Source organism: Lepisosteus oculatus, chromosome 14 (assembly GCF_040954835.1).
Source record: "Lepisosteus oculatus isolate fLepOcu1 chromosome 14, fLepOcu1.hap2, whole genome shotgun sequence".
NCBI lineage: Eukaryota > Metazoa > Chordata > Actinopteri > Semionotiformes > Lepisosteidae > Lepisosteus > Lepisosteus oculatus.
The window spans coordinates 58,346,422-58,369,079 of record NC_090709.1 but is presented as its reverse complement, the minus strand read 5'-3'; the positions used below and the strand labels follow the sequence as shown (position 1 = coordinate 58,369,079).

Sequence of the window (22,658 nt, the reverse complement as noted above, 5' to 3'; positions counted from 1 at the left end):
GGCAGGAGAGGGACAGCACAGGGAGAGAAAGAGAGAGACAGGTGAGTCAAGTGTCCCAAGAGCACAGAGACTCTGCTGAGATCACACTCGCGGTGAGTGAGCCTGGGTGTAGCCCACTAATACTGACCCACTGGACACCACAGGACAGAGAGGAGGAGGAGTAGAGAGACACACTGCCTGGACACCACAGGACAGAGAGGAGGAGGAGAGAGACACACTGCCTGGACACCACAGGACAGAGAGGAGGAGGAGAGAGACATACTGACTGGACACCACAGGACAGAAAGGAGGAGGAGAGAGACACACTGACTGGACACCACAGGACAGAGAGGAGGAGGAGAGAGACACACTGAGGACAGAGAGGAGGAGGAGAGAGACACTGACAGACAGGGCTGAAAGAGAGAGAGACACTGAGACCCAGGGACAGACAAGACGGCGAAACTCCACCACAGACAGGACAGGAGGCAGGGTGGGACCAGCACTGACCTTCTTCCTCTCTCCTGCCGGAGGAGCTGTCTCCACCTCCTCTTCCTCCTGCAAGTCAAGAGACAGGCTGAGAGAGAGACGGGCTGGTGGGACATCGGCGAACAGAGCTGAAGGCAGAGAGTCAGGGAGACAGGCCCAGCTGGGACAACGCAGGACAGACAGAGAGACAGACAGAAAGGAAGGAGAGAGAGACAGAGATGAAGGCACAGAAAGACAGCGGGCAAAGAGAAAGATTGAGATTGAGGGACAAACAAACCGAGAGAGAGAGGAGGGAGAGAGAGAGAGACAGATCGAGGGACAGACAGACTGACAGACGGGGCTGAAAGAGAGAGACAGAGAGGCAGGGACAGACAGACAGCAGGGCGAGAGAGAGACAGAGATCGAGGGACAATAATTTGGTTTCGAAATTTATTCTGAAAATATACAATCATTCACTCCTGAAAAATATCGAGTTCAAATTATACATTATGTACAATATTGTAATCAACATATGGCTAATCATCAAAAATAAAAATAAAAAACTGTACTGGGGGACACAGCTGGCTGTGCTGCTCTGGACAGAACACACTGAGGTCCAGTTTCCACCTCCTGCAGGATCAAACTGCACCTCAACTGGCTCTCCAGTGAACAGAGGGACAGACAGAGAGGCTTCAGGCTGCAGGGTGACAGTGTCTCTGTGAGCTGAAAGACGATCAGGACAGAGGATGATATAAGAACACACTCTGTCAAGAATATAGAGCCCTCTAGTGACCCTACTGTAGACCTGCTTACCACCCACAGTGACGATCACAGTGCTGATACTGCTTCCCTTAAGGTCTCTCTCTGTGTAGTTGCCCTGATCAGCTGGAGTGAGGGAGCGGAGTGTCAGAGAGCTGTTCTGCACTGACACTCACTGTTCGTACCTGGGGCCAGGGAGCCCTGCGCTGCTCAGTAAGACTATACGAGACTGGACAGATCCTGCAGGATCAAACAGCACCTCCACTGGACCAGCAGTGTGGAGAGGGAGAGAGAGAGAGGCACCAGGCTGCAGGCTATGGACTTCCGAGTGAGCTGAAAAGGGACAGGTAGAAACATGTTGAATATTTAGTTTTACAACAATACCTTGAGTTTGGACTGCGATCAGCTTCATTTTGTATTTCAGCTGTGAAAATGCAATTTCAAAAATGCACGCCCCAGTCATGTTAGGTTCAAGTTACAGTTGCATCACAACTCAATACATTTGCAATTCACTTCAAATGTTGTTTTTGTTTGATCCAGTCTGTCCTCACCTAAAGGAGATACTTACTTTTAACACCTTTTATTTCTTTTGGGAGGTTAACTGGCTTCTGAGATAATTGTTCCTGGTGTTTGTGCTGTGTATGCCTTGCAATGGAGGGGTGAGAAAAAATTGACTTATTACATTATAATGAATAATAATTGCTTACACTTATATAGTGCTTTTCTGGACACTCCACTCAAAGCGCTTTCCAGGACATGGGGACTCCCCTCCACCACCACAAATGTGCAGCATCCACCTGGATGATGCGACAGCAGCCATAGTGCACCAGAACGCTCCCCACACACCAGCTATCAGTGGGGAGGAGAGTAATGAAGCCAATTCATAAATGGGGGTTATTAGGAGGCCATGATTGGTAAGGGCCAATGGGAAATTTGGCCAGGACACCGGGGTTACACCCCTACTCTTTTCGAGAAACACCCTGGGATTTTTAATGACCACAGAGAGTCAGGACCTCGGTTTTACGTCTCATCCGAAGGACGGCGCCAGTTTACAGTCCAGTGTCCACATCACTAGACTGGGGCATTAGGACCCACACAGACCGCAGGGTGAGCACCCCCTGCTGGCCCCATTAACACCTCTTCCAGCAGCCACCTTAGTTATTATTGTCGAGAAAGAAAGAATATTAGGAACATGAAAAGGCTGAATGTCTTAAATGCATTTTTTATACTGAAACAGAGAGGCACACACACGTCATTACAAACACACACCCGCACAGAGACGTCCTCAAGCGCCTTGTTCACAATTATGGGCTCCAACAGGAACAAAAAACGCCAGCCTGACAACTCGAGCATTCAAACCAAGAACCCAAACGTTGGCAGCCTGTGCAGAAAAGCATGAAGAACCACAAGCCTTCTCTTTTGGGAGGAAAAGCACACAGTCCCTCCCTCACACTCCTGATTTCCTTAAATAGCTCATTCTTCATCTCTGGCTCCTACATACAGTATAGCAGCACTCAGTCTGCTTTGAATAAGTCATAAGTCCAAGATTTGTTTTATCTGTTCCTCTTGTCTAGGCCTAGAGCTGCTTTTCATAAAAGAGCTGTTTGCATAAATAGCTAGGGTTACAGCTGAAGACACCAGCTTCATCCCCCAGTGTGTTATACGTCGGGAGCAAGAGAAGAGGGCCAGGCCGTGCCTTTTCATAGATTTTTCTTCTGAAAAGTCGGGTTCTCGGAGGCAGATTTAGCCCCTCATGCATTGTAGAGATAGACAGGCGCTCACAGCTAGAGAGATAGACACAGTTAGAGCTGCACCTTCACACAGAGTCAGACCCGTACAGAGACGTCCTCTTGTTTAAACAAATACACAAACCTGATGGTGCTCACAATGATCCAGACACACACACACACACACACACACACACACGTGACATCAGCAGTCACTCTCGCACACTGGACCCCAGCTCAGTCCTCACCTCCAGCTCCTGTGAACCGCTTCGAACAAACTGCATGAAGAAAATTAGGTTGCGTTCCGGTAGCAGGCCATCCTGGGCACCAGTGTGAGTTACACACTCATTTGTAAAAGCCCTTCCGCATCGTCGGGCATGCTTCACAGTGCCGGACCTGGGGTGTGGGTGCTGTCTGTGTGGAGTTTGCATGTTCTCTCCCTGGTCTGTGGGGGTTTCCTCCAGGTGCTCCAGTTTCCACCCACAGTCCAGGGACAGGCTGCCACTTTCACTGGGCAGTGCACCGTCGCCGTGGCAGCATGGTGGGTCGGATCTGATTTCGGTCTTTATTTCCTTTTTTAGAGATCCTGTAACCAGGACCTGTTCACTGCCACGACGGACAGGGAAGCACGTCATCACTGGACATCCTCTTACCTCCTGTGGCAAAGGGCAGCTGATGAAGCTTTGTGCTCGCCGGATCATGGCAATCGCCACTCCACCCTGATCCTGGCTCAGCACAGGGCACCTGGGTTCACTCCCTTCAGACTAAAGAGACTCAGTTTCTTCAATCTGTCAGTGTGAGACACCCCCTTCAGACTAAAGAGACTCAGTTCCTCCGGCCTGTCAGTGTGAGACACTCCCTTCAGAGTAAAGAGACTCAGTTCCTCCGGCCTGTCAGTGTGAGACACTCCCTTCAGACTAAAGAGACTCAGTTTCTTCAATCTGTCAGTGTGAGGCACTCCCTTCAGACTAAAGAGACTCAGTTCCTCCGGCCTGTCAGTGTGAGACACTCCCTTCAGACTAAAGAGACTCAGTTTCTTCAATCTGTCAGTGTGGGACGCCTACACCAGCTTCGAACGCCTGTACACAATACCGCGGACCGCCTGCCAGACCAAATTCTGGGCTTACAGCAAACCACCCATTACATACACCGGTGTCTTCCCCGGGCCAGAGGAATTCAGGAACTCACGTTTACTCCGTCATCTCAGGCGATTCTCGCAGGGAGCAGAGATTTCCCAATCGATCAGAGAGAGTCGGGACTTTTTTTTTTTAAAAAGAGGAGTCCTTACCTCTTAGTAATGTGAGCGCTGACCGTCTCTCCTGCGGATGGGAAGTTCTGCGCCTTCTGGAGCATCCGCCGACTACGCCAAATTTGTTGTAACAGAAGGAATAAGGTTCTGGATCCCGAGATGAAGTAAAACAGATGAGTGTATTGCATGCAAGGAACAATAAAGCCGAAGTCTTGTTTCCCGCAAGAAACAACAAAACCGAAGTATTGTTCGATGTGCCGGTACAAACTTTTAGGTTATATAGTCCTTCCTTGCTGCTTCAGACGTCATTCGGTGTTATGGTAAGGGGGGGTCATGATATTTGGCCAGTTAAGAGACCCTGGCCAAATGGTCAGTTTAAGATTATGCCCCCTCGCATCTGGAATCCTTATCAGTTAACCCCCTTTCCTGCCATAAACCCCTGTTGCTTAGAAGTCTAATTTTCAGGCAGAAATGACTTAAGTTAACCCTTTTTACATCTTGTCTCTTACTTCAGCCCTCTTCCATTTGCTAGTTCAAAGTTGTACAACCCATTTGTATCTGCTAGGCGGCGCAGTCGTCGTGCACAAAGAACACTTTGAAAAGCGTCAAAGGCAAGTCATTCCGAGTTGGTCGTTTGTGTTTTCCGTTCAGACGCGAAATGCTGAAATGATCTCTCGGCTCCTCGGTTGTCATTTCTGCTCCGTAAAGGAATCACAGCACGCGTCGGCTTCCAGCACGGTGGGTCGGGACACGATGCCGGGGGTCGGAGAGAGCGATGTCTTCCTCATTAGTATAGGACCTGTCACCTGTCCCCACCTGTCACGCGGGAGACTGGGGTGCATCAGGACGCGCCTTGAAGTGAAAGCAGGATGCGCTGTGACATGCACTGTGCAGATCCCGCCACACTAAGAGGTGGGTCCAGTGGGTCTGTTCGATCACAGCGCTAGGCGAATCCCCAATCCCCTTTTGTGCCTGGCGACAAAAGATGTCTGTATCTGCCCGGTTTCGAACCGGGGACCTTGTGCGTGTGAGACGAACGTGATAACCACTACACTACGGAAACGGTGGTAAGACGTGCCCAGCGGCCCAGCGCTGAGCTTCGCCAATGCGATTCAGCTGCTTCCAGTGCCTTTATTGGAGTGCGCTGATGGACCGTGCTCTCACTCCAGAGACCAGCACGCCTGTCATGGACGGAGCAGGAAAGGCGGCGCCACATTCTACAGCCCTCTCAACGCAATCGACGAAATCGGGCTACTGAAGTGGAGAAAATCGCCTCTCCAGAAAGTGCATATATCATCTTGGAGACTATAAATCCTATTGCCGAAGGTCAGCCCTGTCTACCAGAGTAACCCTCCCACAGCGATGATCAGCTCGTCTCACACGCGAGAAGTTTCGGTTGGAAACAAGCGCCCCCACTTCTCGCACGTTTTGCACGTTCGAGTAGTTTTAATGCGGCTCTTTCGTACACGGTGCTGATCTTTTGGAAAGCAGGAGGCAAAACCGAGTCGAACCGCCTGGGTGAAAACCAGGAACCCTGACCGCTAGACTATATGGCAGCGAACAACCATGCTGTTCCCGGCATCAAGCAAGCAAACTACATAAATATGAGAAAACACGCAAGAGAGTTGTCACTCAGAGTGTCGAAGGGTCGATGTATACTGGGGCTCAGTTGAAATGCAACGTCAGGACTTTTCCGAATTATGTCACACGAAGAGAGCACAGCCCTTTCCGCCCTGCCGCGTGTGTCTCGGTAACTCGCTGTGATCGTATAGTGGTCAGTACTTTGCGTTGTGGCCGCAACAACCCCGGTTCGAATCCGGGTCACGGCAGAATAGGGGCGTCTGCTTTTACTACTCGCACGAATGAAGGCAAAAAAAAGCCAATCGACTTGAACGAATGGCGCTTTACAGAGGAGTACTGCCTGACTGGATCGTTGATGAACGACAGAGGCCACTCCGACCTCTTCTCGGTTTTCTTCAATGACTTACTAAGGATCTTCTTCACATTCGCCCACGCAGGGGAAGCCAGTTACACCAAAGCAAACGCAGGAAAGTGCATTTCAAGCAGAGACCAGGAGGGACTTGTTTACACCGAGAGTGGGCGGAGAATGGAACAATGCGCCCAGCCCTGTTGCTGGAGCCGATTCTTGATGAGCTCTTGGGCTCACTAAGAGGCCCCCGCTGGATGCTAATCTTTCTGTTGTTCTTGCAGGTCCTGCGCTGCTTTTGAGCCGACAGAGCTCGTCCTGGTCTGTCGGCACAGCCCAATTGCAAATGATCGGCTCCGCGTACAGAAGGAACGTGCGTTTGGTACAAGAGTGCACGAAGGCACCGGAAATACATTGGGAACAAATGACCGGTCGCTCAAGACCTCTGTGAAGTACAGGAGCGTGCAAAACGAGGCTGTTTCCGCCCGGTCTCGAACCGGGGACCTTTCGCGTGTTAGGCGAACGTGATAGCCGCTACACTACGGAAACCTGCAGGGACCGCTGCTGGTGTCTTGCTTGCGTTTCGGGCTGAGAAAGGGACGCGTCACTTTAGGAAGGGGGCGCTGGAGAGAGGAACAAAGGGCGCGATGAAACAAAATGCCGAAACCCGGGATCGAACCAGGGACCTTTAGATCTTCAGTCTAACGCTCTCCCAACTGAGCTATTTCGGCGGTGTGCAAAGCCCACAGCCACCTGCTCCAGCCTTCCTGTGTTGTGGCATGAGCGCACCAAGAGTAGCGGGAGAGTGTTGCAAGAACGTCACTCAGAAGGAAAGCCACCCAGCTGCGCCCTCTGAGCTCTGTCCAGCGCATCTTCCTCGCATGGACTCCTGCCTGCGACGGGCAGGAAACAATTAGCAAGAACAGAACGACACCCCATGGGTGTCTCATGACCGCACCTTAGGTTGTGACACGTGCAGGTGTGAGGGGTTGCCGGGCTACTTTGGAGCAGAGCTTGGGCGGAGGGGGGGCGGGAAAGCAGACAAAGAGGTGACACCTCAAGGTCTGCACGATCACAGCTCTCCGCCGCCCCAGGCTTCCGCTCGATAAGCTACTGGACACACCCGCCCCTCCTCACACAGACCGTGGAAAAGCCCCCGAGTGGGAGGGCTCGCTCTTCCTCCCAGGAGCTCTTGGACACGACGCACAGACAGGGCGGGGGGAGCTGCCGCCAGCAAACACGGCTCCAGGCAGGACTCCACTCCGCAGGAGCCGCAGAGCAGAGGAGATGAGGGCAGCTTAGCTCCTGTGCAGAGACCTGAGCTGTTGTTGCTGTGGATGCTGTCTTTTCTGCACTTGGGGTAGGAGTGAATGTTGAGTTGCCCTTAGAAATGAAGCAGAGCACTTCAACGGCACGGGTGTGTGTGTGTGTGCGCCCTGGTGATTCTGGGAGACAGATCGAACCTGGGCTGTGGTTTAAATGCTATTGGTTTTTGAACAGAATACCCTTATCCCAGTGCATTGTGCCACATTAAATAAACGCACGAGAAAAAGAGATTCAGAAATCAAAGCTGTGTCGGTGTTCTGTGTAAAAAATCGGTTTGAACATCACGGGAGCTGTTTTTAATAAGCTGTTGAGTAAAGAATATTGTAGCATTTACAGGTTCTTTTCAGAACAAAGGACGAGTGGAGACGCAATTAACAAACAAGCTCTTTGTTATTAATACTTACACTTTGTTATGAACACTACCATTAAAACTACCAGTTGTTCTCTCACTAATGTTAAAATGAATACACTAGTAGTAGTATTAGTTGCTGCCCGTGACGTCACATACACTCTCTGTGACGAATGCAAGACACCTAGACACATACAGTGACGTGCCGGCTGTTGCCGTGGTTACCATACTTATGATTTATAAACACTGGAAAAAATGCATTTAAACGGTTACTTACATACATTTATCAACTTGGAATATAATTTTCTAGCTCTAGGATAGAGTTACCTAAATAATAATATGAATAATCATTGTTTAATTTCAGATTGAACATTATTAACACTAAACGCACTATGGTAATTGATCGATACTGTCTTTATTGACTGTTTTCTAGATATTTAAACAGGGTCAAGAAAAGAATCAGTATTCGCCAATCAGTGAAGTTAATCGATTATTCTATGGTCCTTCAGTTGAATAAATTGGTTGTCGATACATAAGTGATCAATAATTCTCCTCTGTGCGCTCCTCGCGCCTTCCACGTTCTCGCTCTCTGATCCCGGCGCTCTGGCTGGTGTCTGTGACGTCACAGCGCTCTTTCTGACAAAGCAGAGCTGGAGGAAACTCCTGTCCGGAGCCCGGGGGGCTTTTCTTACAGATATAAAATCTCCCCCCCCCAAAAAAAACACACCAGACTGTGAAGAGAAGCGAATCATCACAGTTGGAGAAGGAGAGCGACAAACCTAGGAATAAAATTCATTAAACAGAAAAAAAAAGTTTACATCGCAGATTATTGCGTTACAAAGCGTACCCGTGTGGAGCAGTAGAGGACAAGCACGAGTCCCTGAAATAAGCGCTTTTAAGAGTTTTACACGAATCTTCAGAGTAAAGAAGCCAGGAGGATCAGACTCCTGATCCTGGAGGTTAAAATGTGTATCCTGGTTTTATTTCCACCCAGCTCTCAGTTCCATTAGTGGTCTGATGATTTAATTTAACTGTAAAACTGTTACCAGACTTAATCTAAATTGTAAATTTATAAGACTGGCTACTAATAATAAATATACTGATCAAAGTGTCAATACTGGTGTTTATAAAATAAATACTGTAGCATTTGCAGGTTCAAACACAGGATATACACACACATGAGGAGACTGACGGAACACGTACACATAGTTAGGGTGGTAATTACCTAACAACACACTATACTTTTACAAGACTACACAGGGCACTAGAACTACTAGGACATTATTTACACAGGTAGGGTCAGCCGCTGGTCATCGTGCTGACCCTCAGACTCTCCCAGGCTACCACTCCCAGCAGAGTTACACTCAGACTAAAAGCAGGGCTATTTACCCATGCCAATAAACCTAAATAATCACCTCTATCAAAGGGGATTACTCCCATGAGCATCTTTTATAGCAATACAATCCCAACAGGAGCTCTGATTATTATTTGTGGCTGACTGATAAAGTATTGATTCCATATCCCCATTTATAAAAGTAAAACTCCTTACACTTAACAGGTATATATATAATAATGTTCACTTAGTCTCTGGTGCAGTGGTTCGGTGTCAGCGCAATGCGTAGATCCAGCAAGCTCATCCTGTCACTCAGATGGCAGAGTCGGTAGTCAGTTGCACTTGATATGGTCCTTCCCAGCAGGGTTGCAACATCTGGCAGGGTATATCTTCCTCACCCACACCCACTCGCCAGGTATCAGGTCGTGTCTTCCCTCTACTGGAGGTCTCCAAGCGTCCAGCACCTGTTCACCAGCCCCGTGCACCACTTCAATTAACAATCTACAATACTACAATAGAGAATTAGCAAATTCAACAATCCATTAGCCAAATTCATCCCTCCAGGAAGTTTCGTTGATTGGCCTGTGATGATATCAAACAGGCTCTATTACACAGTTCTGTTTGATCCAGCCCGCATCCCATGGTGTTCCTTCAGTCTGATGTCTAGTCAATCTTTTCTGTTCCTTCATTCCACTGTTCCAGCAGACTGAGGGTGATCTCAGTCCATCTCACCCCGAATAATCCAGCCACAGCCTGTCCCTTGATCATAATACATGCGGTAGGGCAGTGCCCACCAAGGGCTTATCTCCATCATCAAGTGTTTGGTAGACACAGAGGCAGTGACAGCAACCCACTGGGAAAACAGATTATAAGAGCCAAGGTTGTAAACATTCGCTACTGCATGAAAGGAACTACTGCAGCTTGCTGTTCTTTAGTTTCAAGACTAGTCTTTTTTTAAGCTTCCCATTATTTCTGTGATTCCTCTTCCCATTAGATAAGTTTACCAATTCACTTTCTTTCCTTTCTTCTCCTTCTCTTCTAAGTTTCCCCTTCTTCGGGAAACTTCTTTTTCCTAATCAACTTTCCTCTGTCCATTCTGATTCACTTACAAAGATCCTTCATAGTTATGGGCCCCTAATTATCATATATACATTATGTGCAAGTTCCCTTACACCTATTACCCTAGCTTTACAGTTCATGAACATAAAACATTTTTTTTTACTCTAACCCAGGCTATAATTGTTTCTCTGAATTTGTCGTACATGTACTTTTGCTGGACTGCTCGGTCCCATTTTCATCTTTGAATTTTAATTTCCCATTTTTACCGATCGGTGCCTTACTTAGAACCTTCTCACATCAACTTCTCCGCAGAGCAAAAACCACACGTCTGTGTTAAGATAAGTTCTTTATATGAGTCCCAGACTCATCAAACCCGCGTGAGAACACCCCTGTGGCTCGCTTCTCAAACTATTAATTTTTAAGGATCACTTACTGACGTCAGACAGCTGCCAATTCTCCAGACGCGTCTCTGGAAGGATAAACAATTTATCCTCCGAGGTTTGTCCAATTTTGCTAAAATTGTCAGGGTCCGGATGGAGTTTTAGCAGCCGTTCCCGTTCAGGTTTCTGATCCCGGACAAGCCCCCAAATTGTCATGGAACTATCAAGGAAGCCACAAGAGAGAGTTCTCACCTGAGTAAGGTCTTTATTTCAATATTGCAAGCCCTGCTGCCACTTTGCAAAGTGCAACCAGAGACTCAATTTGTTACAAGCAGTACAGGGTTTTTAAAAGATGTTGCGCTGTAAAAAAGCTCAGCACTTTGTCCCTTCTAAAAGTTCCCATTTCCCTAAGAGAAAACAGATTACATCAAAAAGCGAGAGAAGAAGCACTAGATTTGTTATTCAAAGCTAATCAGTTACTTTCAGCTAATTCTAACGACCCAGACAGCATATATTGTTTTGGTACATTGTCTTCTAAAGTAACCTAAACAGTGTACTTTGTTGATGCACTGTTTTCTAAAAATCTGCACGTACTGTAGCACAGCATTTACATCCTTGAAATATATTATCTTAAAGCACCAATATATTTTTTGCAAAGCTCTCTACATTTTAAGAATCAATGTACTTATTAGATTTCCACTTCAAGACTTGTTCGGCTGGCGTTCTGGGAGTCGCGTTTTTCAGAATTGTATTGAGATCATTTCCCACAGAGCTCAGATGTCAAAGCACAGCAGCAGCTCTCCACAGCGATCCTCTATAGCGCCCTTTCTCCCGCAGCTCTGTCCTCATTGGAAGGAAGCAGGAGTGAAATGCTGAAGATGCAGCCATTCAAAATGAGCGTTAAAAACCCGCGGTACAGTAACCAACCCGCAGGGCACCGTAGGGCACCGCGGTAAGTGATTGGCTGGCCAAAATGACTGATAGGGGCACTCGTGGTGCAATGGTTGGTAGTGAAAAGATTTAGTCATTTAATGTCTTTACTGTGCACGTTTCAATACGCTTTGTATTGAATATTTATATGGAATTTTACCACTAAAGGGAAATTTTAGTAGCTGAGCATAAAAAGAAGAGGAGCATAACGCATCTGAAGGTCATAAACGATATTAATTTAGGAACATAAACATTACTGTATGTACATAAACTGTACTGTGTAAGGCTGGTCTTGATAGTTTAAAGAAAAAATAGGTCAAATTCTTCCAGCACGGGGGTACCTTTAAAGCGGAGACGACGGCACCGAAATTCTTTGGCGCGCCTTCTCTTTAAAGCCCTGGCCAAATATGAAGACAGTACATACAGTTATAATTCAAACGGAATTAAAAACTACACATCCCAGTTACCATGGTGGTGCTTGTGATCATTGCGTTTAACCAACGAAACAGGGCGAAAAATCAGTCACATGACTTTGGGGCAGAGTTTCGAAAGCTTAACCTATCAGCAACAAAGCGAAATTTACACGATAGGCTACCTCAAACTGTCAGTTACACGACTGTGTATGTCGCTTAAGACACTCCTATTTGGCATTTTAGTTATGGAGGCGAGAAGACGCCCCCCACCCCCCCCTCTCTGGGTGTCTGATTTGCCGCCATCTTTAACTGTTCGGTGTCCGAATCGGAGTAGCTACGCGTACGAAATGAAGTTAATCCCAACTACAAAACATATATTTTTGTGGTAAGAGGGCGCAAAACATCAGTATTTACTGCTATTAATTACTGTACGATTTATAGTTGTAATCTGAGCCTAGATATAAAGTTAGATATAAAGTTAAAATCTCGACAAAGCAATGTAGGAAATACAGAGAAAATAAATCTTTTCTGGCATCTAAAATCAGTTTCGATCAAGGTCTCTAAAACGAACAAGAAAAAGAGGATTTTCGGAGGGCAATTACGCTGTGTTTATATAGAATAAGTGATTTATGAGCAATCTAATTTCTTGTTCGTTTAAAACAGTGAAATGTCAGCTGCAAAAGATCGCACCAGAAACAGCACTCTCTCTGCCTGTCATAGACGTTCAGGAAAGGCTGAATGAAGTCATGTCAAGTACAATAATTCGGTGATCAATAATAACAGTTGTAGGACAAGAAACAAATGATAGTGAAAACTTAAGGCTAAAACTCAAATTCATTCTACAAATTAATGCAAATGAAAATTCAGGACGTTAAAGTGCACAAAAATGCACATGGGCAAAAAGTTTTAGAAATGGAGCAGGTGTTGCTTTGAAATAAACAAACAGAAAAAAAGCCATGACTATAGTGCAGAAGAGGGATGCAGGAACACTTGCTTAGATATACAAAAAAATCACAAAAAGGTGTATGTTACAAAAGAACATGCAAACATGTTCATCATGTACATGAACATGTACATCAATTTCCCTTCGCGATCAATAAAGTCTTATCTATAAACATGAAACAGAGTGAGGAATCAGAAAATTATCATGCATAAAAAACAGCAATTCTGTCAGTGAGCCCTAAATGAATTAATAGCAACCATAGTTTCATGGAGAGCTTCTCAGATAGTTGGGCATTCATGTAGATTGGCAGGTGAAAGGATTTGTAAACATATTTTGTTAAAGCAAGTCATTTTTTTCTGCAACACGTAAAAGACATTTTTCCAAGAAAGTTTAGCCTTTGTCACTAATGAAACCACTAAATAAAGACATAAATATAGAAATCTTAAGATTTTTTTATTCAATGTTGGTAGCAGGATGAACTGTCAGGTTGAGCTAAGTGTATATTTTGTCACAGAGTTGCTACAAGATGTTAATAGTGAAAAAAGTTATTTAGAAATGAGTTATTTCAAGAAGAAAATTTTCAGAATAATTGCAAATCTAGCAGGATAGAGAAAGCACAGAAAACAGGCAGTTAGATTGATCAGATTAGTATGAAAAGTCATTTAGCAAAGGGAATGAGAAGAGTGACAAACTAGTATACTTTAGATATTTTATCTGAACCAGGGCAAATCTGATCATGTTTCTCTATAACAATAATAAAAAACTTTATTTTATATATCACCTTTAAAAGTGGCATCTCAAAGCAATACAGTAGATGTAAAAACAGATAAAAGGACCACAGATTACAAAGTAAATACATATAAGAAAGACAAGCAGTTAGAGGTGCTACCAAAATTAGAAAATGAAGCAGATACAGACACTAAGTCTTCTGAAAAGAAAGGTTCTGAGGTTAGATTTAAATGCACTCAGGGTACGTGACTGATATCACTGGGAATAAAAATTGAGAGCTCTGGGGTGCATCTAGAGAAGACCCTGTCACCCACAGAATGTAGATGTTCTTGAGGACAGCTAGAAGACCAGAGTCAGACGGACAAAGGTGGGGAGTAGACAGATAATAAGCCATATACTGTAGGTACTGAATGAGGATAAGGATTTTGAAGTTGACTCGAAATCTGATAGGTAACCAGTGCAAGGACTTGAAAACAGGTGTAATGCATCCCTGATAGGATTCTTGCTGTCATATTCTGAACATATTGAAGATTGCTCAGTGTGGATTTAATTTCCCCAGTGAACAGGATGTGCATTTATTAATTCTAGAACAAAAAGCCTTTCTTGATTTCTCTAGTTCTTAGTTTCTCTAGTTCCCTTTAAAATAAACTATTATTCCACAATGCAGAGTATTACATGGCCAGTATTTACACATGATATTTGTGATTTAAAGAAATTAACACAAGCAGCTTTTGGAGATTTAAGTGTTGGCTGAGTTATTGCAAGATAAAAGACTAGAGATGTTGGCAAGAAGAAGATAATTTGGGGAAAGCTGAGGAATACACTTATAACAAGAACACTTCCTAATGGGGTTAGGCATACTTTTGATGAAGATGATGAAGTTAACAGACTATATGTTTACATAGATATTGAAATAAGGATTGTATTTTAGATTATGTGTAGTTGCTGGCATTGAACTGTGTGTTGGATGCACATGAATTGAAGGAATGGGCAAACATAGCTGATGCGGATCCACAGAGCCAGCATATTAAGATGTTTATAATTAGAGGCAATTTGTTTAAATAACTAGGTATGGATACTGATGTGCAAGAGAGGTGGAAAGGCTGTTTCCTTAAGCCAGCACTATAAAATATTTTATTCTCAGTGAGATGCTGCCATTTCATAGTGGGTTTCTAACACTGTGTATAGTTCCATCCACACAGTGCCTTTACTTCCATCCATTTCTAATCTCTTTATCCAGTACATAGGATTTGGAGCCTATCCCAGCAAGCAACGGACACAAGGCATAATACACCCTGGACATAGCGCCAGTCCATCACAGGACAGACAGACACAAACACACACACACCAGGGCCAGTTTTCCCATAAACCAATTAACATACCAGTATGTTCTGGAGGGAGTCATATCACACATATGGAGAAAAACCATGTAACCCAGAGAGAACATGTAAACCCCACACACACAGGATGGCAGGAATTGAATCTAGGACCCCAGTGCTGCAAGATAGCAATGCTAACCACTTCGCCACCATTATAAATGGATGGATATCTTAGTTATCTTTCTAGTTCACAGGTTTGCATGCATAATTTAATTTTGAAAGCCACTGAGACATCAGGTACTACTGTTGTATTTATGAAAAAGAAACAAAACAAAAAAAACATACTAACAACTGTGCCATCCTACTCCTTAGTTAATACATTTTATTATTCATAAACAGTTAACATTGTTAGCAAAATATTTTGAATTATATTTAACCCTATTTTTTCTTTAGTTTTGTATTTAACTTATTATATGATAGTCAGACTTAATGTATATTTGAACAATGAAAATATATTTTTACAAGATGCGGGGGAAAGTGCAACAACTTATTACAGTGCTAAATTTAATATTATTGATTGCTAATAGTTTATGCTAACACCTAACTTTCTTAATTAGATGTATTTAAAACAGTGAACTAAGTGTAACATACTGTACTTGTCAGAAATACAATCGAAAATAGTTTTGTGGTGTTTGTATGGATGAAACGTTTCTAAAATGTATAACGTAACAAAATTAAAGACGATTAAAATCTGTAATCTTTCCACTTGTAATGTCATTAGACAGAACAAAACGTTTCTGGTTTGACTAAGGATGGTATCAAAAAGTAGTCTAAGTGGTGAGAAAGCTGTGCTTAATGATAATTAAGTGACTTAAAAGTAAAAAGAGATGCTTCATATTGCTTGATTAATTTTAAAAACTAAGTTATAAATGCAGACGCGATCGCTGCCATAAGCACTCCAGGCAGCAGAACGTTCGTTCTGTACTGCTGCGCTCCGCGCCTCCTCCCTCTCACAGTGCAGCGCCCCTCTCTGACAAAGCGCAGTTGGCGGTACGCTATTTTCAGAGCCTCTGATTGGGAAAAAAAGACCTGCTGATGAGTTTCACACAACAGGAAGAGAAAAGAATGGGATCAACATAAAGCATTACTGCTTACTGGGTTTTTGAGGGGGGGGGGGTGTCTTTCGCTGGAAATCTCGCCTGCTTCTACTTTACGAGTACAACCCCCTCTCTGCCGGAGTGCTGGCTGTGACGAATTAAACCGGTTTCACAGTTATTTTCAAAGTAGGAAGTACAGTGTTAACTGGTAGCTGGGCTCCTCAATGGAATCGCTTTAACATGCTAATGCGTTGGTTTAACAGTCCAGGAGTGGCAAGCTTCCAATGTCAACTTGACTCGATTGGAAGACAATGAATGTATTTTAGCCCTAAATGAATTAATAGTTTAGAATACAGTTAGTCTAAGCTCTATCAGCTTTATTTATGGGTTGCAATTTAGAAAAAGTCAAAAACCGCACTCAAAATGCACTTTAGAGCTTTCTGGCAAGAGGAGACACCCAAATTATAATGTAACATGCCACTGTTTGTGCATGAACAAAGTTATACTGCAATTTTCCTTAGATACGTGATTAAAAAAATAATTTTTTTGAATCCCCGGCGGAACACACTCCATAAGAATCAGCGCTTTTATACAGTATATCGCCTTTAAACACATATATTTAAACACGCATTTACGATTTAAATCAAAACGCGATTCAAATCAATATAAATGTTTATTTTGTAACGCAAAGGTGACTATTCATTGTTATTATAAAGACTTAAATTCGATCATGTTGTGATATTTAGAAATATAAATTTGTTTGGTGCGAGTGAGGTTTTATTTAATCTCTGACCAAGGGAAACGTTTCATTTTTTCAGAGAAATGTTTGTTAAATGTGACATGGGAGTCAGGAAACTAACACACAGCGCCACCAGATTTGACAACACTATAAAAACGCTATAAAATAATGTGACTAGGCACAGAACACGTTTACAACACAGTACAATAATAAATGCTGACCATGACTTTAGAACCATAAATTACCTTACACTCAATTTAAACACAAGCTGTCTTTAGCCCTCAAAGCTGGTTCATACAGAAATGTAGAGATCCAGGCTCAGAACACACAGTTTCATTAGCGAATACATATGCAGGACAACTAGAGAAGACGTTTTACAGAGGATGGATTTTTAGAAACATCCCATCAGTGACATCACTGAAGTCAACTCCTAGGTACTGTAACTGTCGTGTGGATAGTTTCACAAGAATAAGACAAAGGTTTAAGCATCGCTTGTTCTAGATAAAACTGCGCAAAAAAAAACAACAACCTATAATGTACTTCTTTGCGGCTCTGTTTGCCCAAATCATATATTCACAACGTGAAATCTAGAAAATAATATTACGTAACCAAAATCCGCAATATGGAAACAGAACCTGTGTAATTGTTGATAGATGATGTACTCGTAACATTTTTACAAGACGAACTACAACATTTAAAAAATGACTTGTATGTACTTGATATCTCTAATCAATCCACGGCGACATTGTTAAAAGCAGAGTCCCAGCACAAAACGAAACTAAAACGCATACCGTTTTGCGCTTCTTATTAGTTGCTCAAAAGTAATTTGACCGTATGAAATGCATAATATAAATCTAGAAACATATACGTGAGCAGTATTTATGCACTGTAGTATCAGTGTTAAGACATACCTCTCAAATACTGTAAATCAAGTTAAAAATATCCCAAGACCGATTCTGGTCACAATGAAACCATGTTTCGTGTATGTTTTCTTTAAAGTACCGAGACCAGCCATATACTGTATGTTTATGTTCCAAAATTAATATAGTTTATGGACCACACGCGTTGCAGTATGCTCCTATTCTTTTTATGCTCAGCTACTAAGATTTCCCTTCAGTGGTAAAATTAGATATGAATATTCAATACTTAAACGGGCACAGTTAAGACATTAAATATACATACTGTATACAGTACAGTTTTCATACGGTAATATGTTTATGTTCCTAAATCAATCTCTTTTATGAGCATGTAAAAGGCATGGTGATTCGATTCTCAAAAATTACTGTACTTTGCATGATTGGAAACAAATCCGTGATTGCGAAATGCTGTGGTGTTACTTTTACAAAGACGGTCAATGAAAAAAAGTATGTTGACCTTGGCAATACTTTGAGTATACACTTACAGCTTGTCCAAGGTCATTCATCATTAATACTATTAGTAATATCTTCGTTAAAGACTTTGATGGCCACAGCTCAAACATGAGAGGTTGAGTTTATTAGCTCCACCTTGCGGAAATTCCGGATACTATTATTTTGCTTGTTGTATTATAGGAGAATTTACGGTAACTCGCGGTATTTACCGGTGGCTTGCGGTACACTGCGTACAGGGTACCGGAAAATAATGCGGTATCGCCAGGTACGTACAGACACGTACCGGAGGTAATTGGCTACGGCGTCGTGCATCGTGACGCGCGATGACGCAAAATACCGCGGTATGTGATTGGTTGACCGACAGGGGCACTCGTGGTCCGTTGGTCTGTCGTAGAAAGACTTACTGTAAACGTCTTTACTGTGCCCGTTGTAGATATTGAATTTTACCACTGAAGGGAAATCTTAGTAGCTGAGCATAAAAAGAATAGGAGCATACTGTAACGCGTGTGAAGACCATAAACGATATTAATTTTGGAACATAAACATACAGTATATAGCTGGTCTTGGTACTTTAAAGAAAAAAATACACACCAGTATTCCATTTCTCCCTAAACATTATAAGCTTCGAAGTCTTTAACTAACGTGATACCGGAGTCAACAAGCATACTTTTAGAATTTGATTAAAAGGGAATATAATATGGAATCGCGTATCTCAAGAAATTAATAACGATATAATTATATTCATGTTGCAAAAGAAGCGCTATGCGCAAAGATTTAACAAGCTCAACCCCCGCCGACGATTTGTTGTGAAGAAGCAGAACATTCAAGTTTCACAGACAGAAGCAGCACGCCAGCACAGCCAACATTAAAACGGAGGGCACACTACGATTTGCATTGACACAAAAGTGATCTGGGCAGACATCGTTCCCTGCATAACGCAAAAAGTGACAAAGCGCTTTTGGGTTGAGAGGACGCAAGAAGGTTTTTGTTTTGTGCCTTGATGTCAAGCTGAGAAAGTATCTTTAAACACTTTGCTTAGTTTCTCGAGAGATTGCCAAAAAGCAGATCCCTCCCTTTTGTCTGAAGCCAGCTGAAAGGGGGTCTCGACAGAAGCACCTGGCAGCGGTGGGATTCGAACCCACACCCCCGAAGAGACTGGAGCCTTAATCCAGCACCTTAGACCGCTCGGCCACGCTACCCGCTGTGCACTGACTCTTTGTCTCATTACTTGCCCGGAGGAAGCCGGGTGGGTTTTGCTCTTGTCGCCCGAATTAGTGGCGTTATGACCGAGGAACCGACTGCACCTGCTTTTTCTGAGATGCTTCCCCTCTCATGGCGAGATCTCGACTTCTTTAACACCTCTGGATAAAGATCTTCTGTGGAGCAGGTTTCAGACCTCTGCGTACAGCACCCTTGATGTCATTTTATTTTTACAGCAGCCGCATCCGGAAAGTTGTGTCTTTTACGTTTTATTTGAACAACAAAACTACATACAATACAAACAAGAGCACATATAACGTATCAAGAAAATCATTAAGGGCACATGCTATAATACAATTACACTTCATGAAAAACGATTACACAAGGTAAATAAAGATAAGGTCCGCACAGCTCGTTCTTACATTTCGAAAGAGTCCGGAAATACCCCTTTACGTCTATTTTGAACTGTTCAAACGTAGGACTCTTCCCAGACCATTTCACTTTATACCACATTCCTAAACGAGGATGCTTCTCCTGTTTTAGAACTATTTTGGGTGGTAAGGCTTATACAACACACCCACAGTATTCTAATGGTGGACTGCAGATCTGTGCTATAGTTCAGTCGAATTCAAAGGATCCAGCAATCTTACTGGATTTGACTGGGATTCTGAAATGTCTCTTGCAAAAGTATTCGGGTTTGCTTGAACCTTTGATAAAAAAAGTGATCTGATCTGAAACTACCCAGCTTACAATCTCTGAGGTAGTTGTCACTAAACTCGGACGTGATGTGGCACACATGTGCCGTGTGCCTTTACTTTTGTAAAAAACTGGTATCGGGAAAAGTTTCTTAATATTTCTTTTGATTAGCATGCAAGAAAATGTGATCATTACCTATGGAATTTCCCGCCAGCGTGGAGCTTGAATTCACAACCTTGAGACTCAGTGTTCAAGAGTCACAGAAGAGGTCAGCCTGGTTTTCAGTTTGCCAACGATAAGCTCCGGCAGTGCTCCTCTGTAAAGCAGATTGTTCGGATCGGTTATGTGGGACGGCACTTGATACTAAGATCGTTTGCAGCACACGCGTGGTTTCCCCCTTCACGCAAAAAACATAGACGAAGGAAACTCTCTTGTCTTGGGCTGCTGACTCCCGGATTTAAAGCGCTCTGGGTGCCAGCTATGTCTCTAACAAGCACACTATAAAGACAGGAATTACACTTTGCTCACGTCACGCATGGAATGGCGAGGCTACTTGTTCCAATATTATCTAGTCTCACCTCATATGGTGCCGATTCCTGGTTTTCATTTAAGAAAGAGCACTGCAAACACCGTAAACAGTGCAAAACGTGTGATGAAAGAAGTCTTTTCCCCCCTTTGTCTAAAGCAGAACACAGCGGAGTCATGCCGAGGGTTGTGAGATCAATATTTCAGTGGAGCACTGTCGTCTACGTCTTTAGCTACATGAGTTGGACATCCTCTTGTACAGGGAAAGCAGATTGAGATCCTCTGACATGAAAAGTGACAGATAAAAGCCATTTCTCATCCTTTCTCTTAGTGGTGGAACTATCGCATGTAAATGAGGCAACTTGCAAGGCGAGCAGGCTCGGTGCACACCGAACGCAGATGTCTCAGAGCAGTTGAGACGTGTCCAAGTGGCTGTCAAAGGACAGCACTTTGCCGGCGCCGTGGCTTAGTTGGCTAAAGCGCCTGTCTAGTAAACAGGAGATCCTGGGTCCGATTCCCAGCGGTGCCTTTCTTCCTGTCTTACTGTACAGAATTTATCCTTATGGGCAAATCCCATGCCTTTTAATTCAGGTGAATGCAAGTGTCCGTTTCCGTTCTGGAACAACTTGTTTTGAAAGAAATCTATACAGCTTGCGAAAGATGAAACACAAATCTTGCTTATCAGTGAAGAAGAGGTACTCCCAGCAGGCCAGCTAATACCAGCAAAAAATTTTTTTCACCCTAACCCAGAGAATGGAGAAAAGCGAGGCGCCTGTGGCTCTGCAGTGTAATCAGTTCGTGAGTTCGGCGGTTAGCTGAAAGAGTGGTAAATGGAGCTCGCCCCAGCCCGTCCTTATTCTTTTAAAGAGGATAAAAAATTAACTTCGCCGCCACTACTACCAGCTTTAAAAGACTGCCATGGGCACGGAAAAAAACACACTACAGATGACTTTTCTGGAACCGAAGCAGAGATTCCTTTACGAACCAACTGATAAAGCTCAGCCAGTGAATACTGTTAACAGAATGTGAAAGCACGATCAACTTTGTAACTGCAACCACAGGAAAAACAGCAAGAAGCAGGCTCCATTCCCCATTTAAATCTGTCGTGCGAGGCATGCTTTTTGCACGCATGAAGTAAATCCCACGATCGCTTTTGAACTTGGACAAAGTACTTCCAAAGGAGCGCTATGCGCAAAGATTTAACAAGCTCAACCCCCGCCGACGATTTGGTGTGAAGAAGCAGAACATTCAAGTTTCACAGACAGAAGCAGCACGCCAGCACAGCCAACATTAAAACGGAGGGCACACTACGATTTGCATTGACACAAAAGTGATCTGGGCAGACGTCGTTCCCTGCATAACGCAAAAAGTGGCAAAGCGCTTTTGGGTTGAGAGGACGCAAGAAGGTTTTTGTTTTGTGCCTTGATGTCAAGCTGAGAAAGTATCTTTAAACACTTTGCTTAGTTTCTCGAGAGACTGCCAAAAAGCAGTTCCCTTCATCTGAAGCCAGCTTCTCTCCCTGTCTCTGTGTCTGTGTCTGTGCAAAAGCTGGGGTATGCGAAAAGACGCATTCCTAATGCAAGAAATTGTATAGGGCTAATAAAGAAACATTATTATACTTTTACAGGACTACACAGGGCAGTAGAATTACTAAGACATTATTTACACAGGTAGGGTCAGCCGCTGGTCATGGTGCTGACCCTCAGACTCTCCCCGGCTACCACTCCCAGCATGCCCAGCGGTACTACGAGCGCCTAGGGGCGCCTCCTCCTCACCACCAGGCGAGGGCGTTACACTGCCCCCACCTGAAGCGTCTGGCGTCTCGCCGACGTCGAACACCCCCCTCAGGCTGTACTCATATTCGGCCAACTGCTGCGGAACCCTGTGTGAGCGGCCGCTGCGCCGCGGTGACGGCTGGCGATCCACGGACGCCCCACTATCGGTCGGCTCCAGTCCCGGCTGCTCCTCTAGAGCCTCCCCACACGGCTCCTCCTCCCGGGCCCGGTAGGGGGCCAGGCGGTCTCGGTGCAGGACCACCACTCTCCCCCGCGTTCGCAACCGGACACGGTAGCAGACCTCGCCCACCACCCCGAGTACCTCAGCGGGCCCCTCCCATGACGGCGCGAGCTTAGGGCTGAGGCCTT

General features: G+C 44.3%; 1 long non-coding RNA gene and 5 other non-coding genes across 6 annotated transcripts; 3 read left to right on the top strand and 3 right to left on the bottom strand.

Moving 5' to 3' along the window:
* The first annotated feature begins 80 nt into the window (after window positions 1-80).
* Window positions 81-4,416, top strand: LOC138242732 (uncharacterized). Its single transcript, XR_011191688.1, has 2 exons — window positions 81-1,550; window positions 3,512-4,416. It is a non-coding gene; the product is annotated as an uncharacterized lncRNA (long non-coding RNA).
* A 1,520-nt stretch (window positions 4,417-5,936) lies between these two features.
* Window positions 5,937-6,008, top strand: trnah-gug (transfer RNA histidin (anticodon GUG)). Its single transcript has one exon. It is a non-coding gene; the product is annotated as a tRNA-His (tRNA).
* A 574-nt stretch (window positions 6,009-6,582) lies between these two features.
* Window positions 6,583-6,655, bottom strand: trnav-aac (transfer RNA valine (anticodon AAC)). Its single transcript has one exon. It is a non-coding gene; the product is annotated as a tRNA-Val (tRNA).
* Window positions 6,656-6,764: 109 nt separating this feature from the next.
* On the bottom strand, window positions 6,765-6,837 carry trnaf-gaa (transfer RNA phenylalanine (anticodon GAA)). The gene has a single exon. It is a non-coding gene; the product is annotated as a tRNA-Phe (tRNA).
* Window positions 6,838-19,210: 12,373 nt separating this feature from the next.
* On the bottom strand, window positions 19,211-19,292 carry trnal-aag (transfer RNA leucine (anticodon AAG)). The gene has a single exon. It is a non-coding gene; the product is annotated as a tRNA-Leu (tRNA).
* A 1,677-nt stretch (window positions 19,293-20,969) lies between these two features.
* trnat-agu (transfer RNA threonine (anticodon AGU)) lies at window positions 20,970-21,043 on the top strand. The gene has a single exon. It is a non-coding gene; the product is annotated as a tRNA-Thr (tRNA).
* The last annotated feature ends 1,615 nt before the right edge of the window (window positions 21,044-22,658 follow it).